Here is a 19,438-nt window from a genome sequence, read left to right on the forward strand (position 1 = left end):
ATTTTCAGAAGAGACTGGTACTCAAGTCAGGTGACTGCATGAGGAATATCCACCCTCAATTGTGGGCAGGTACCATGCAATCAGCTGGGACCCACATAGAACAGAAAGGTGGAGAAACAGTGAATTCAGTCTCCCTCCTGGAGCTGGGACATCTTCTTCTCCTTCCCTTAGATATAACAACTCTAGGTTCTCTAGCCTTTGTACTCCAGGACATCCTCTGTGGCATCCCACAGGTCTCAAGTCTTTAGTTTCAGACTGAGAGTCACACTATCACTTCTGGCCTTTGGACTTGGACTGAAACAATCCATGGTTCTCTGAATCTCTAGCTGGCAGATGATCACTGTGGGTCTTTCCAGCCTCTGTAATCACAGGAGCCAAGTATTTTAAGTAATAAATCCCCTTTCTTTTATCTACTTATCTAACCTTTTCCATTGGGATGCTTGAATAAAACAATATGTATGTCTAAAAGGTAAGGCTATTTTTCTACTGCAACAACACTACCACATATAAAAATAACATAGCTCCTTAATGTTATCAAATATCAATTTCCTTCCAAACTTCCACAATTAATTTTCTTTTATAATTGATTTGTGCCAATCAAAATCTTTAAAAGTGCACATACTAAATTTAATCATCATTCCCCTTAGGTTTCTTAATCTTGAGATTACCTTTTCCTTGACATTTGTTTATTGAATAACTGAATCCTTTATCCTGCAAAATTTTCCACTTCATGAAGCTTACTAACTGCTTCTCAGTGGGACTGCTTAACATGGCCCTTTAGCTGCTCTTTTTCATTAACCTGACAGTCAGATCCAGAGGAATGATCAGATTCTAATCTTTTGAAAGGTCTAGATTACTTCTGAGGTAGCATTGTGTACTACTCACTGTATCATACCCTATGGATAATGGTGAATCACTGGAGAATTCATAATATCTAGAATTACCTTTTTGTGATGTTAATGTAAGTCATTGGGTTTGAGAGTTGTTGATGCTCCACTGACCTTTCATTTAATTTTAGTTGCCACTGAAGATCACTATCCAGCTCCATTATTATATTACAGTTATAAAATGGTAAAAAATAAATTGGTGCTTTTTACGATTAAAACTGTCTTCCATGTGCTGCTCCTACCTGCATTGTTTTGGTCTGTGGATACCATCCCAGGACATTCATTTCTCACAATAATATAGATTGAATATTATGTGTGTAACAGACTTCAGTGAGGGTTTGGGGCAAGATTTGGGGGAGGGGAGTTAAACTGCAGTAGAGTAAAAGAAATAGTTTGATATTAACAATTAGGTGTCTCTGTACTGAAGGACCTCTCTGTTATCTTTTCTATTTAGATTTCTGGCTCCTACCATGGATTAGGGTGACAAACTTGTCTGAGTTGGTTTGGGACTTTTCTGTGTCAGTCCTGAAAACACCGTGTTCTGGGAAACCCCTCTATTCTGCACGAAAAAAAAAAAGATGGTTGATTTTCCTACCTAGTGTTGACAGCTTACACTGTGCTTTAATCCATTTTTCTTCCTCTATTATTTATCCCCAACTCTTCAAATTCCTCTTCATTTCTTCAGTAGATCATTTGGTTATCTTTTCACTCTTGTCCATCCAAGGTATGTCTGGGCACCTCATCTTCCAACTAATTACATCCATAATAATCTGCTTCTTAACTAATAAGAGTTCTCAATCTCTAAAAGAAATTTTCATCTCAGCTATTCAGATCAAACTCAGGATCTAATGCATGTTAGGCAGGTGATGCACCACTGAGCTATATCCCCAGCTCCTAAACTCAGCTCTTAAGTAATACCGTACTACATTTCTACTAAGCTTGTAAACACTATGGGATATGGGCATTTGTATTCCTGTTTTATAGATGAGAAAAAAATACAGGTAACATATGGAAGAAGGAGAAATAATAGTGGTTTCTAAGAAAGGTGAATATTTTAGTGTGAAGTCAGAAGTTAAAATGGATGGTGGCATATACCTGTAGTACCAGCACTCGACAGACTGAAACAGGAGGATCATCACAAGCTTGAGGGCACCTTGGGCTACATAGTGAGTTCAAGGCCAGCCTGAAATACATAGTGAGACCCTATCTCAAAAAGCCAAAAAAAGAAGGAAAAAAAGAAAGAAAGATGGTGATAGGTCTGGTCCCTATAGATAATGGTGAATCACTTAAATATTTCAATTATGGAATCAACATGATCAAATTTATATTTCAGAAAGGAGGATTGGTGGGAATGTAGAGGGTGAGCACAAGTTGGGAAGAGTTAGAGTGTCTTAGTTACTTTCTCATTGCTGAGACAAAATCCTGATACCACAAGTTATAGGAAGAAGAGTTTATTTTAGCTCACAGTTTGTAGAGGTTTTGAGTCCATAATTGGCTGGTCAGCATGGCAGAGGGACATGGCAGAGGAGAAACAGTCCATGGCATGGCAGGCAGAAAGCTGTGGCAGTGAGCCTCCCTTTCCCTATATAGTCCATCCAGGATACAAGCCTATTGGTTGGTGCCCCCAACATGCTGGGGTTGTGCTTCTATCTTCAGTAAATCCATTCAGCCATACTCAGAGAACTATACTAAACCAATCAGTGGACTGATTCAGCATCACACACCCATGATCAAGCCACCTCCTAAGAGCCCCACCTATGAGCACATGATGCTTAGGGGGGTCCATCTAGATACAGACCATAATATAGAGGCAAGAAGACAAGTGAGCAATCTGGAGAAATCAGCCAAGTGGGGGAGGGAATCAGAACAACTATGCATCTTATTCTGAAATCTGTCCCTTAGGTAATTGATTGCATCTTGTTGTGGGGCAATTAACTGAAGTGTCAGGAGCAATACCTTCACCTCTCTTAGAGGAAAATTTATACCTCCATAAGCTTCTAACACAGATGTAATTATCATGAGATAACTTTGTAAAGGGCACACAACAGCAGATAGTCAACCTCCTTATTGTACAGTCAGTAGAGATGCCATGTTGAAGGAAGGGGCTTAACTGAAGTTACAAATTTGGACCTCTGCTTCCAGTTCACCTCTCTCTGTACTAGAACTGTTATCTCCAGCCTCTCATAAGATTTAGGAAACAAACAGGCCCACACTAGCATCAACAGGTAGATGAGTGTGCCCAAGGGGGACAGAAAGGGATTTTGAGAAGTCAAGAAAGAAGCTGATAAAGAGCCCCAGGGTTCAATCCTAACCTCACCCAAGATTCATCACTACATCATCTTTACTGAAAGAGAAAGATCTTTAGAAGAAGAAATGAGATGGCAAGTAACAAAAGGAGACTTATACACCAGGTAATTCCATCTTCCATTTTATTGAGGTCCAAGGACATACAGTGACTTACCCTTGGGTGTGTATACTATGATGGCAGAGCTTAGAATTGGACTTAAAGCTGCAGGCACCCAGCATTTTATTTTATTGATTTTTATTATTTTTTTCCAGTGCTAGAGATTGAAGCCAGGGCCTCACACATTAGGTAAGCATTGTAACACAGCTACATCACCAGTTCCACCCAGCATTCTCTCCATATAGACATCCCAAGCTACTCTTCTGATTCAACCCATTAAAAAGAGAAGTATGATTTAGGCCACTCTAATTTGGTTGACATTCAGTCTCCCAAAGACTTTCAGCATCTCTCCTCTCATGTTCCCTCAACTCCTCAACCACTAATTCATATCCCAAACTTAATCCAGTAAATAAATATTCTCTAGCTCCAAGACACTATCATACTATATTACATAACAAAACGTGCCAAGAGTTATGAGCTCTTTGTGCATTGCTGATGTATTGAAGACCAGATGTTGGATGCTTTGCCTCCCCAAACACAGTGTTTATTGTAGATGATTAAGCACATGGGCTCTGGGCAGTGTTAACAAAGTGCTTAAATCCCTACACTGCCAGTTACTAGTTATGTGAGCTTGGACAAGTTACTTAAAATTTGTGTAGTTTACTTCTTCATTTGAAAGATAGGAATGATTTTTTTCATAATTATCCATTTTTCCTAGGGGCACTATAAGGATTAAACGAAATAATTTATGTAAGACACCTATGTGCAAATGGTGGCATATGGGAAACATGAAAACCAATAATTATTTATTTTTTAATGTAATACACATGCAAACAGCTTCTTTTCAATAAAGGTAAGAATCAACACTGAGTTTCTGTGAAACATTTTATGCTTCTTAGAGAAAGATGTCATGATAATAGAGTGAATATATTCTAGTTTGAAGTAGAAAATGGTTTAGGAAAACAGATTTATCTCCATAGCTTAGCTCCAAAGTCTATATCTTCTTTGAGTATTTTAATCACTAAAGCTTATTTAGTTTCTAGGGTAATTGCCTGTTTCTGGATTCAGTGATGTCATCCATCATTACCATGGCAACAATAAGAGGAGTAACTTGAAGTAGGGTCATAGTAGCTAAAAGAAAGAAGAATTGATTTGAAAATCATGAAAATCCATTGCTTTTAAGACTTAAAGTCATAGATACTTTAAACTTAATCACAAGTCCTGGGAATAGTCTGGCATCGACTTAAATCAAAATATGCATTCCAGAAGAATATAGAATAAAAAATTCTGAAAAGAATAAAACTTAAAAATCAAGTCATTTTTATCCTTCTGGTGCACTTCCTGTTCTCATAAATCACAGGAAAATAATATTCCAGAGTCTAGAAACAAATACATAGATATGGATTCCATTGATTCAATGGCTAAAATTGACCTTTAATGAGTCTCAAACCTCCTTTTTCATTAAAGCAAGACAAATGTATCCATTTTAAGTGGAAAGTATTGATTCATTGTGTTTTTTCTCCTGTAGTATTACAGATTTCAGAATTATTAAATGTTAAATTTGGAAGACTTTCAAAATGACTTTTTAGATTTATCAAAAGACCAGAAGGATAATCTGAGGTTACCATGGTCCTAGCATTCAAAGGATCCCAGTGAGATTAGAACTCAAGTATGTTGAGTCATAATTTTCTATCTTTCCTACTGCATTAGGCTACTTTTATTGAGAATCTGGCATTTAACCATATTAAGCTTCAACAAAACTTTTTTCTCTAGTAAGGACATAAAAGAGCTTATTGAATTGCTTCCCAGCTCCCCCTCATCTCAAGGGAAATAGATAGTGATGAGTGGATGCTGAAAGAATCTCAGGAGTTTCTGAAGATGCTTATGATCTGAGGGAGGCTACCAGCCTTATATCTCCATTCCATTTATATTCTGCAATTATATCTTATCCACCCTCTAACTTCTGCTGGCAAGGGGCCCTTCTGGGTATCCTATTTCCCCTCATTAAAACTATTCCAAATTTTCTTCCTTCTCTAACTGTATTTTTAAGCATCTTGCCAAATAGAGATATTGGTTAAGAAAGTTCTCTCTGTTCCAAAGAGCTTAAAGGGCTCTCTTTTCTTTCAGGGTTCTCTGCTGCTGAGTCATGAGAATAAAGGTTTAGCCCTGAGTGGAATGGAGACTCCTGGAGCCTGAATTCATGGTGATGGTTCCTATCTACTTCTGCAACAGCTTGGCTGGCCGATCCAAAGGACATCTCTCCAGAAGTCTCTGTTCTTCATAATGCTAACTGAATGGAGTCAGTAACAAAGCAGGCAAAGAAAGGATCCTGCTCTGTCTCCTAGAAACCCTATATCTTGGCTGGGTTCTGAATGAGCAACTTTTCGCACTTGTCTCTAGAGCTGACCACAACTTTCCTGATCTCTCACCTGCAATCCTGTGTTTATTTTACCTGTAGTTCGAGTCTACCCAACTCACAGCCATTAAACTAGATTTCACTAAGCCCAATTCTTCATTTTCTCTCTTTCTTTTTTTTGCTTAGTCACTATGATATTTCTGTACTTGGTGTGACAAAAAACAAACTCCTCCATCTTGGGATATACCCTTCTCAAACCAAACCTGCTCACTTGTTCTCCCTTCCTACCTGGCTCACTACCACACACACCTCTGCTCTCATTGTTCCTGCCAACAACATTGTCTTCCTCTCAAGCCCACTTCCTTGCCTACTGACTCTTCCTGCTGTGCATGCTCATTTCCACATCTGAAAGGAGTCAATGTGCTGCTCCAGGTCCCAGACACACTCAGCATGAAGCGCACAGCTCACCAACAGTGCTCCCCTCCTCTCCATCCCCCACCAAACCCCAGCTGCTGACTCAGACTTGGGCTGATGGGGCACCCAGACCTCACCTCTTCACCCCTGCTCTATGGGCCTCATTGCTATAACTGAGCTGTTGTCTGGGTCCTTGTGTAGGTTCCAGCTGAGTCATCTTGCCTCATCTTTTCCCCTTTCTAAACCTCAGCTAATACCTGAAGCTTTACTATTTATACACTGGGCACCATCCAGCCCAAAGATGCCCATCTCAGGGGACCCAAGTAAGATGCTGCCAATAATTGGTCCTATCAAGTGTGTTAATTTATCTAACATTTATTTTTCACATTCCACAATTTCACAATTTTTTGTTTTATCATATTTATTATTTTATATTTTGCTCCTTTTGTATGTACTGCATTTATGTACTTTTATCCTCTTCACCAACTATTTCACCAACATTATTACATTGAAATCTTATAATAACCCTAATCAGAATATATTAATATTTGAATTTTTTCATATTGATGCTTAGGGAGATTAAGTAACTTGCCCAAGGTCATATAGCCTATAAGTTATAATGATTTTTAAATTAAGTTTATTTATTGGTACATTTTAGGTATACAATATAGTTACTTTCATCACTGGGATCTTGTACCTTTACATGATGTATCTTGGTTCTTATTTTTTCCCCATTCCCCGGTCTTCCCGTGCCCCTCCACCCTTCCCTACTTACAAATAATTTGTTTCCACTTTTATCCTTTTCTCATATTTTTCTTTTCCCTTCTTTCCTTTCAGGTTTTCACACTCAATACTCTTTGACTCATGCTCTCAGTGTGTGCTCTAATTTCATGGGTGTACTGATGGATGTGCTTCAAGTGTTTTTGTCTCAGCCCTGAAGGATTCTCAAGGACAAGAATCTTTTCAAAGACAAAATGTGTTAATTCCTCAAAGGACAGTGAATGCATTCTACAGAAAATGGTGTTGGCTGACTCATTCTTCTTTCAAGCATCCATAACATGAATTAGGATGCAGGATGACACGATGTTTAGAAATGTGGATTAATCCCCAAAGTGGCCTCTCTGACCTGTGACTAAAGCTTCATTATTAAATAGGCATAATGACACCCAAGCTCTTGCTGCCTCATAATGACAGAGGATAGCCCACCAGAACAAAGCCTACTGCTCCTTACTCACGGCAGCTTGCAGGAGAATAGCATTTCACAGCTCACGAACAGGGTCGCATCTCATAATCCTAACAAACCTTGAAGTAGGCAGGCATTCCTATCACCATTTAAAGGAAAGAAGCTGGAAATTCCTAACAGAGAAGTGTTCTCCCACATGGCTGCCCTGTCTTGCATGTCTTGCATGAAAGAAGTCAATGATGCAGGCTCCAGATAATAGAGGGAAAGCAGCATAAGAAATTTCTCTTTCTAATGATAAAAAAGTGCAAACTTCTGGATTCCCTAGATGAAACTGGTAACTGAAACCCCAGCCTAATGCATCCTTCGTGGAAAACATGTATTATTCTGAAACCTCCTTAACTCTTTCTCTTATCAAATGTGCACTCCCTTTCCCTATGTCCTCTGGGTCACAGGAATTAAACAGACAGTAGATGAATGACCAAGGACATGGTGGATCCAGAATAATTCAAATATACAAATATGGGGTCTGATCTTAGACTGTCCCAGGATAGTGGACAATCTCCGAGTCTGAAGTCTGGGTCTGTGGCTTCTTGTTAATTAGCAAGGTTGCCTTAAAGGTCATCCAGAGCAGCCAGCCTCATCCCCTGGAATGGAAGGAGTGACACAGTGAAAATAACTCAAGATATGACTTGCATTAAAAACTGCATTTTAATGAACAGGCGAAAGCTCTGTACATCTTTCTGGCTGAGCCTTTAAAAAGGCATCTCATTTGTTGACATTCCCAGAGAAAAAGAAAATCTGTTTCTTAATTGCAGAAGGGGTGAATGACTCTCCGTTTACCTGTGAAGGAAAAGACAAGCTATTCAAACTAAAAATAACCTCCTTACTTTTGCATTAGTCACTGGCATTCTATCTCTGGTCTTCCTGACTTTTGGAAAAGGTTTTTCCATGAGCCCAAGGACAGTAGTGACCTTCATGGGCTGCCACAACCAGACACCAGAATGGTAGTGGTAGGACACCTCTGTTAGCACAGAAAGACTCTATATGCGCTAACCCTTCCCTCTAGAGAAAGAGAATCTCCAGGAAGGGAGCCTACAGGGACAAGGAAGGGAAATCCCCACAGCAACAGTTAACAGCCTACTGAGATAGTTGCTCATGTAGAGTGCAAAGTCAGCCCTTGACAAGGACTTGATTAGCACATTTTGTTCAATCCCTGTTGGGTGCCAGGAACTAAATACTGGGAAGTGGGAAATCAAAAAGGAATCAGTCAAGGTATCTACCTTTGCAGATGGCATAGTATGCTCATAAATCCAGATATGCACTTTTCAAATAGGATATTATTATATATAAAATCATTTAAAAGTACAGAAGCAAGAACAATCTGTTCTCCTGGGACTGCATAGAAAAGTCAGAAAAGTCTTCATAGGGCCGGGGATGCAGCTCAGTGGTTCCGGCGCCTGCCTCGAAAGCAGAAGGACCTGAGTTCGATCCCCGGTACCAAAAAAAAAAAAAAAAAAGAAAAGTCTTCATAGATTAAGATCAACTGAACTTGGCATTGTAGGATGAATATAAATTGATTTTACTACAGAATAACATAGAAAAGGGGCAGTCAAAACAAAAGAAAAGTGTGCATAAAGAGAAAGACTTGCAAAGCATATAGAGAAGATACTGAGCATTTCGGAGTAGCTTCAGCCAACGAACAGTTTAAAGCACGAGAAAACAAGGTCAGTCTAGCATTTTAGAAAAGGGATTCTGATAGCAGGTGTGGAAAATTGAGCAGGAATAAGCAGCTGAACCAAGGGGTGACCTTTTAGAAAGCTACTTAAAACAAGGAGAGAGGAAATAAAGACCTGACCAGGACAGAGGCCATGGAAATGGGAAGAGAGAATCCCTGCCTCGTGTAGACATTAGATGCTGCTGGATAGAATTCAGTGAACTAAATGTATGTACGGTTTGAGAGAGCAAATTGTTTTCACCTCTATGATCTGATAAGTCATTGCTTAAACTTGAAACAGTAGGCAGAAAAATTGTCTAATGATACTGTTTAAGAAAGTCATGCTCTGAAGAAACAAATAAAAAGAAGGTAATCCAGGGCATAAGATGCTCCTCAAAAAATAGCCAGTATAAGAGATACAAGCAGGAGCAAGGATTTCTGATGATGAGAAGATGCTGGAGCTTCAGGAGAGCAGAGGGCATACCTCACAAGGAAATCAGATAAACATCTGATCTCTGCCTTCAACAGATGAACTTGCTACTTTGTTTCCAATATTTAAAAAAGAAAGAAAGCCTTTCTTGACCTCCCTTTCTGTGTTATCATTCCATTCTTCACAAACATTATTGTCTTGGTCATTTTCTCATTACTAGGGCACAATACCCAATACCTACAAGTTAAAGGAGGAAAGGTTTATTTTAGTTCCTGTTTCAGAAGTTTTAGTGCCTGGTTGGCAGACTCAAACACTGAAATGGCATGGTGGAAAAGCCTGCTGCAGAGGAAAGCTGCTTACATCATGGCAGCCAAGAAGTAGACAGCATGGGAGGAACTAAGGAAAAAGACCTAAACTTCCAGGTAATGGCCCCAGGGACCCACCTTTTCCAACCAGACCTGCCTCCTAATAGCAGATTCAGCTGCTGAACTCACTGGTGGATGAATCCACCTATTGTTTAGTACAGGGCCCCCATGATACAACCACCCTCCAAAAGTTCCACCTCTTAACTTATGAGAGGTTTAGGGATCATTGTAGATCTAAACATTCTCGATATCTTCCCATTCTTTCCTGAAATCACTCTGAAAAGCTTTCTCCACCACCATTCCATAGCAATTCTTGTGAAAGTCATTGTATTAGTCACTTTTGCATCAATGAGACAAAATGCCTGATACCTGCAACTTACAGGAGGAGAAGTTTATGGTTTCAGAGGGTTTAGTCCATAGTTAGCTGGTTCCAAGGCAGAAAGGCATGGCAAAAAGGCATGGTGAAAGAAAGCTTCTCAACCCATGGCAGCCAGGAAGCAGAAAGAGGAAGGAGGAACTGGAGACAAAACTATACCTTTCTAGGTGACACCCCTGATGACACACCTCCTCCAACCTGGCCCCACCTCTCAACAGCACATTCAGCAACAAACCCGTCAATGGATCACTGATGACTGCAGTGCTCCAATGATCCAATCACATTCCAAAAGCCCCACTTCTAAACACATGACACTTTTGAGGGACATTTTAGATCTAAACCATAATAATCACATAAGCATATCTGTTTCTAAACCTAACAATTAGTTCTCAGTCTTTATTTCACCTAAACTATTTGCAATTTTTTTACCCATTTAACTGCTTCCCCTTCTTTGCCACACTTTCTTTCCTTGGCTTCTAAGACCTCTCACTCTCAGTTTTTCTTTGCTGGTCTCCTTTGCTGATTCCTCTGCTCTCACCCAACTTCTTGATAGTGGAGAATACCAGACCTGGGCCATCTTTTCTAATTATATTCACTTTTGTGGTATTCCCAGAAGTTACTTGTCTTTAACTTTCCTCTGTATGTTAAAGATTTTTAAATGTAATGTTTTTATATCTTGTACCTAGATCTCTGTCCTGAATGCTAGACTTATATATCCACTCAACAACTGCTTTTCTAAATAAATAATCTCAAATTCAACAAAAAAGTTCTTAATCTTCTTCTCTTTGCAAAAACTCAGGTATCTCTACTCCTCCAGTTTTTTCAGTAAAAATTTTTGGAGTCATTTTTCTCTCACAGGTTACATCTAACCTAGTAGCAATTTTTCCTGATTCTATCTTCAAAATGCAATCAGATGACATCAAAATGCACAGGAAGAGTAATGTCATATGAAGACAAAGCCAGATTGGAGTGATGTTGCCACAAACCAAGAAGCACTTGGAGTTATCAGACTTGGAAGATGCAAAGGAGAATTCTCCTCTAAAGACTACAAAGGAAATATGGCCTGGCCAACACTAATTTCAGACTCATCATCTCCAGAACTGGAAGAAAATAAATTTCTGTTGTTTTAAGTCATCAAATCAGTGGTACCTTATTACAGCACCTCTAGAAAACTAATAGACTTTAATAGTCTTCTCACTGGTGTTCCCTTAATTTAATCCCAATGGAGCAACTCAAATAATCTTCTAAATGTAAATTTCACCCTGTCAAAATTTTCTCAAATGCTCTCTATCTCACTTGAAGGACGTAGAGTCATCACCATATAATGGCCTTTATGGCTCTGTATGTTCTTTTTCCTATTATCTCTGCCCATCTTTTCCTATTTAGTCCCTCATGCAAGTATTCTCTTCATATTCAGTCCCTCAAGCCATCTTGCTGTTCTTCAAACATGTCAGGTATTGTCATACATTAGTGTTTCCTCTGTTTGAACACTATTTCCCCAGATACTCACATCTTTAAATTCTTTGCTTAAGTCTTTCCTTCTTGAATTATCTTAGCCTGGCCATCATACGTAATAAGGAAACGGGTCCTGCTCCCCAAATCCAATCCTCCTAAAACTGGTCTACTTTTTTTATTTCAAAATATGTCTCTATCCCCTATGATACTTCATAATTTTCTTATCTTTCACATTTACTTTTATTGTCTATCTATCTCTATCCAGTAAGACACAAATTTCAGTTGGCTGAGATTTTTTTGTTTCATTTATTCGCTGCCTTGTCTTAAGCACCTAGATTAGTACATAGCATATACTTTGATATTAATAAATATTGGTTGAAGTGTTAAATGGATTACTTATCTTATTGTTATGCCTAAAAACAATCTTACATTAAAATTGGCAGGATCAGTGGTATGCGTGGATGTACACACATGAACATGCATACAAGTCTGTATATATACTGAAAAAGGGATGCAATTTGGAATTGAATTTAACTCTCAATCCTGTCAGTTTTTACCTGGATGATCTAATGTGACCACAAAATACTTCAATTCCATACAGTAAAATACATACAGTAATTCCTACATCACACATTTGTAACAGGAAATTAGATAATATAGATGAAAGTGCATTGGTAAGCTGGAAATTTGTAGCATTTGGTGTGTTTTGAGATGTTTTATCTTTATAGTTCGATTTGTTGTCAACACTTTATGATTAATCAGGAAATTTAGGGATCCGGGATGTGACAGAAATGGAACCTGATCTGGAATTACACCCATGTTTTGATTTATAGACTTAAAGTTGTGAGTAGCAGCATTGAAAGTCCTTGTGATAAAGGAGGGCCATGGGGTACCTGTACAACAAGGCTAATAACATTTTAAGATTTCCTTGTCCTTTCTTGTACTTCACCGCTGAAGTTTATAGAAAATTACTTTACCTTTCTAGTTTTTATATTACTCTTGACTCACTATGGATGAACCTGAGCCAACTGTCTCTACTTTTTCTTTTTACTGAAATTCAGAGGTTCAGTCTTAAAGAATCACTGCATGAAGTGAAAAATTCATTTAAAATCCCATGTTCCAGACAGATTGGGACTGCTCAACTATATACTTTACCAGATAAGGGACAAAATTATCCTGTTAAGGAGAAAGTGTAGTGTCAAAGATTTTGGTACTAGTTCTCTTTCTAACAAATTTTGAAAACATCAAATGACTTTGCTTGAATTAGGCACTTTTCATCTTACTTGTGAAAAGAAAAGAAAAAAGAAATTTTAATTTCTCTAAATCTTGAGATCACTGCTGACAGTAAAGTCCTTCTTTGGAGTCCTGTGTGTGGCCTAGGGCTGAGAATCAGATGAAGGAGAAACAGGAGCATAGCAAAATAATCATCTATGAGAAATCTTCTGAACTGGGAGCAAGGATCTCTGTGCTAGCTAACCTGTAGTTTAAAATTTAGTTCCTTCTTTAAGACAGAAATAACACCTACACCGCCACATAAGGACAAAATGATGCAGTGTATATGACATAGCCACTACAGGACCTAGCATGCATCATGAGTCCTCAGAATGGTAACAATTATTACAATTGAAATGACCTTGAAATCAATTAGTAATCACCATTAAATGAGTCACATTCATTAAAGAAGCTAAAGTTGGTCAGAATATTTTTTGAAATAGGTGAGTCTTATATTGGGCCCAAAGGCTGCATAGGATTTTTGACAAGTAGATAGAAGAAGAAAAATATGTCCCTGTAGGTAGGTGAATCATCATGAACAGTGTTGTGAAGATGGAGAAGAAAATAAGGTGCCCTGGGAAAAAAAAGTCAAATGAGTTTGAGAGGAAGCAATAACATCATTAAAAGATAATAGCAGATAACATGTTGTATATTTATTGTACTTGTCTTTCCAGCTCTCTTCTTGTGTATTAAAAAAATCCATTACATGATATTCAGGGAAAATGATAATTCCCTCAAATCAAACAGAAATTATCCAGCACAAAAAATGAACAACCAATTCTCATAAAACACTTGAGGAAACTAAGCCAATTTAAAAAGATGCCGGATTTAGCTCAGTGGTTCCGCTGCTTGTCTCGCAAGTGAAAAGACCCGAGTTCGATCCCCGGTACCTAAAAAAAAAAAAAAACAGATCTTGGAATGGTAGGGGAAAGGAAAGAAGGGAAAAGAAAAACATGAGAAAACAAAAAAATGGAAACAAAGTCTTTGTAAGTAGGGAAGGGTGGAGGGGGTGAAGGGAGGGCAGGGGAATGGAGAAAAAATAAGAACCAAGATACATCATGTAAAGGTACGAGATCCCAATGATGAATGTCACTGTATTGTATACCTAAAATATACCAATAAACTTAATGGAAAAAAAAAGATGCAAAATTTTACCAAACTGAAAAACTTAATCCTTTAGAAAAAAATAAATAAAACAAAGGCGTTTTTATATTTAAAACAAATCAACTTTAGAGAGATTGAAGATTAATAGTTAAAAAGTGAAAAAAAACCCTTCATACACAAAGAGTGAATTGGAGACCTAGAACATTAAGTGAGAAAAATCTCTTAAAATACACCAAAACAAAGAGATGGAAAAAAATGACATAAAAGTGGGAACAGGAACCACACCAGGCAAATTAGACTGCTCACTAGGACTTTTCTAATGGAGCTTTTAAGAAAGAGGAATATTTTTCTGGGTTTGGACAGTCAGGAGGACGAAATCTGTAACTGCCCACTGCCGTTTGACCCACCAAATAGAAAGATGAAATCTAGCAAGCCAAAGGCAAACTGAGCAATAAAGAAAGACCTCATATTGGAGTAACAGATTCTGGATTTATGCTCCACAAAATCCGGCAGAAGATGGGACAGAACATAAGAAATATTACTTTTAAAGCACCGGAGAGCAGGAAGAACAGATCTCTTATCTTTAAGAGAAGAAAAAGCAACTGGAAGCATTTTCCAGATGCCACAAACAAAGCTGGCTTTTAAAGATTCCTGCTGGGTTTTAAGGGGACAGAGATGAAAGTTCCAAGAGGGCCATTTAGCTGGACATAATATAATAGGAAATTATGGAGATGTACAGAATGAAAGTTTCATAGATCTATAGAAAAATTTGCTGACACTTCAGTTCAGTACTAATGTCTGCATGCATAAGAAGGAACCTCCCAAAGTTAAGGACTAACAATAAAAAAACAGTCCACTGGATAATTTCTACACTTTACACAGGGTTGATATTAGTTTGTACCAGCAGGTACAGTGCAGTGACTTCATAGGACAAGGGACGTCAAGTTAGGTCATTTCAAGATTGTGGGTTTCTAATAATCTCAGTGGATATAAACCTTTTATGTCCTGAACATGAGATAAGAGATTAAAAATATCAACAAGAATGAAAATGGGGAAGGGGGTTTGGAGGAGGAAGGATGCAGGAGGAAAGGATAAGGAATTTTAAAAGAATAAGCTATATTATGTAAATGTACCCACTCCCCAAGATGATTATAAACTGCATATACTGAAAACTTGTACTAATAAAAACATTAAAATAAAATAAAAGGTCATAATTTTATTATTTGTGTTAAATTATCCATAGACCAAAAGCAAGTCTGGATCTGCTCAAACAAAGGTTAGAAATAACATTGAAGCCAGCATGTTGGTATACCCCTGTAATACTAGCACTGAGGGAGGCTAAGCCAGGAGGATTGCAAATTCAAGACCCATCTGTGCAACGTAGCAAGACTGTCTCAAAAGAAACAAATAAAAAGAGCTGGGAATGCAGCTCAAGCTTAGAGCACTCTTGGGTTTGAGTCCCAATGCGGAGAAAAGTAACACTGGAAAAGATTAACGTAATGGACACAGTTGATGAGTCAATCAGTAAAGTGCAGATTAGTGTGATGTAATTCTTCCAAAACTGCATATAATATTTAAAGAATGGAAAGTATGATGATGTTAGAAAACATAAATATAGACCTAAAAATTCCACTTCATCCCAGAAGATGAAAAATAGAATATAGCAAGCAGGATATAATACTTTTCTTTAACCCTGAGGATACACCTTTCTTCATTACATGAATTCATTTCTTTGGGTAGCAAAAGACTATGAGGAAACTTGAAAGACATAAATTATACTGTTTGTCTGGTGTTTGTTTGACAATAGATTTGCATTTACAATACAGAACAACCTCAAATCTGTAAGAAAGTGGCAAACAATTCAACTTAAAAAATGAAAAAAACAGATGAACAATTTGTTGGATAAGTACTATAAATGATAAAAAATATAAGACGCTCACTCTTATAAGGGATGAGGAAAAATATACCTAAATAAAAGATTACAAATTTCCCCATCACATTTACAAATGCTTTAAAAATGATAGAATATCAAGAATTGAGGAGAATTTGAGGAAAATGGCATACTTTAACACTGCTTAGAGAATATAGATTTATTTTTAGGTCTGTGTCCTTAGTAATTATTTTTAATCCACAGAAAAACAGCTACAAGGATTATTGCATGTAACAGAAAAAAAATTGTAAAAAATATAAATGACTCATAAAGAATCTTTTAACTCCTAACTATGGGATATTATTCAGATGGGAAAATATGACACAGACAGATCATCACGCAGCAACATAGAAAGATCTTCAAGATGTTTTGTCAAATATAAAAATTACACATCACAAAAATTACACAAGCCTACACAGTTGTATGTATTATATTTTTAAGTGTGTGTTTAAATATGTGGATTTAACATTGATACAAAAATAAGTTGGCACAGTCTGGCAGGATGTATGCCAAAACTTTCTATTGGTAATTATGACTAGAGGAGAGATGAAGGAGACTTTCACATTTTGTTCCATTTGTTGTTTAGTAATTCCTCTCTCATGAGGTTCTAGATGAATACAAACTCTTGGGAAACTGTAGCAAAGGAAATGCGAAGTATCAACACATTAGCAGTGCCTATGGCCTGGAAACTCCAAATCATAGTTCTGAAAAATGATGTTGGTCTAATTGATTGGAGCTCAAGGCCTCTTTCTCTTTCTCAGTCCAACTCAGATTTGCAGGTAGCCACAGAACTAGGAAACCAAACAGATAAGAAGTGGCCCAGAATATGGAAAGACTGAAGAGGGGAAAATCTCAGGGCTAGATTCTCCTTCCCTCTCCTATTTTAACTGCAGTATGTACACATGCCAACTGGAAGAAGGGAGGAAAAGGAAAGGGAACGAGAGTGACATATGAACTCTAGGGGAAAACAACAAAGAAACAAAAACACCAGAGAAGAAAGCTACATGCTTGACTTTATGGTATCTCTTCTCAGGAGTAAAGATGTCCCACCACAATCATAGAATCAGATTAGTATTCCCTCTCTTTGGGTGAGGAATAAGAAGGGAAATGTGAAGAACTTTCCTTGGAGAAGAGTAGTTAAGAGTTTGTTCTTTCCTTCAATTCCACATTTCCACACAGGGCTGGCTACATAATTAGCAGACCCTTATGCAAATGAAAATGCAATTTCAAGATGGCAACAGCAGAGCACTCACCCAAGCCCTGTCAGATTGCATACTCATGAAGTTGGCCTTGTTTTCTTTCAAAACACTGACCTTATGGACAAGACTTTAGCCAACAGGGATGTGACTAGTGGAGAAAATATCAAGATCAAGTCTCTGACCTAGAACTCTGCATCAAATACTTATTTCTGCTTCTATGTATCTGTGTCACTCATGATCTTGGCAGGAGCAGCATCCTTAAAACAAGCATGAAATTAAGAAATTTTAATAAAGGCGGGAGCTTAGACAAAGGTGTTGCACAGTTAAGAGAAAGTAAGAAGCCACTCCCGTCTCTAGGACTGCTGGGGCAAAGGGAAGCACAGTTACTAGAACTCAGGGACACTGGTGACTGTGGGTGATGACCTAGGGAACAAGCACTGCCCTGACAGCAGTATGCCCACGCCAACCAGAAGCTCCTGGGAGGGACCCAGGACAAAATGCACCTCTGCCCTCTTGACCAGTGCTTCCCATTTGTAGAATTAGACTCAGTGGACCTTTAGGTCACGACCAGCCTGACATACAAACAACTTGGGTTACAATTGAAATTTTTATGAACAGTCTTGAGTTATGACCTGAATGCCAGCTTCTTGTGCTTCCAGATAGTCTCAGATACAGATTTAACCCTTAAAGAGTTCAGAAAGGAACATTACAACATCCTTTCCTGTGTGGGGTTAACTGAAAAGTCCTGGGCCAATGTCTCTCTAAGGACACTGAGATCTGCCTGTATACAAGGAGAGACTTTGAAGGCTCTGTAGAGGAGCCTGAGCCTTCAATTGACCAGTTTGAGTTACAACCAGCCCTTGGAACAAACTGAGTTTGTAAGTCAAGGTTCCACTGTACCAGAGAGTAAAGTAGTAAACATAAAGTTCTGCAATTACAGAGCAAAACAGCAGAATGGAAAGGAGATCTGGAGGGACAAATGAGAACTTCCCAACATGACAATGGCCTGGAAGCAATGACTCAGACAAGGCTTCTGAAAAGAACTGGAGCAGATCATCAAAGGAACATGTTGGCCACACCAGTCTTGAATCCACAGCACATCCCCTTTCCTGCCTCAAATGACTCCAAGGTAGGATGTGTACCTGAGCTCACCAGGAAGGTTTTACAGTGAGAAACAAATGGCACCAGAGGCCAGATACTATATGCCAATAATTTAAAAATGCTTTTAAATTAGACCACATAATTTCCTTCCTAGAAAAAAGAACATAGAATATAGAAAATGGGATAAGAGTGCCAGGGGAACATCTCCCCAAGAAAAGGTGAATTCAGGGGATCTTCTGGTGAGCGTGAACTCTTTAAGGAGTATTTAAGATGCAAGAATAACAGAGATTACCAGTACTTGGGGATTTCAGAGAAAAGTAGTCAGTTAAGCAATTCCAGGGGCCTGAGATCACTGCGCATCCCAGAAACACTGTCAATGTTCCTATATGTTGGTAACAATCTGTGCTGAAAAATACAAAGTAATTACTTTTGTCCTCCCAGGCTTTTGAGCACCCACTTCAATCAAATAAAAAGGTTAAAACAAGAGCTAAATTTGCTCCTTTGTCACCATGAAGGCAGCCTTGTGCTTGATGGCAGCGTGCATGTTCACGAGGGCTGTTTCATTCAAGTTTTTAGGGGCCAGGTGGCAAAGATGGTCAATTGGACACTCAAAAACAGCAGTTGTCCAAAAGAATGGAGGACAGGAACATTTGAAATCGATATACCTCGAAAAATAAAGCACAACTCATTGTGTCCCTATTATAATTTTATTTTGCTCTTGCTTTAGCCAGAAAACAGAAATGACAGTTGAAAAACATGGCATTTTGTTTTGTTGCATTTATTTTACTGCCTTTTCATCTATGGCCATATGTAGGATATTTTTATAATAAAGGTCAAGGAGAAACATTTTACTGTAATTTTCATCCTCTAGCTATGAGACCTCAAAGAAGCCAATTCACAGAATGCAGCCTTTAAGAGGTGAAATGAATTTCAGTATCATCTTCCCAGATGAAGAGGAAGAATACCAGAGTCTCCAGGGAAGTAAAGACAGGGTCTCTAAAAACAGACCTTCAGTGACTTTTCGGTTCAATTCATTTTAGCCCAACTCAATTTCTTTCTGTTCAGTTAACATCTAAGAAATGCCCAGTATGTGCAGGACACTCATTGAATTGACATCAGAAATTTAATGGTAAGTGTAACAATATAAAAAGTGTGAATTTTGACATCAGAACCATTTCAAATCCTACCTCAACCTCTTGTGAGCTATGATATTTTTTACAAAGTTATGAGACCATTCTTCCATTTCCA

Source organism: Heterocephalus glaber, unplaced genomic scaffold (genome assembly GCF_053883595.1).
Source record: "Heterocephalus glaber isolate CG9 unplaced genomic scaffold, H.glaber_assembly_v1.0 deba00001561, whole genome shotgun sequence".
Classification (NCBI taxonomy): Eukaryota; Metazoa; Chordata; class Mammalia; order Rodentia; family Bathyergidae; genus Heterocephalus; species Heterocephalus glaber.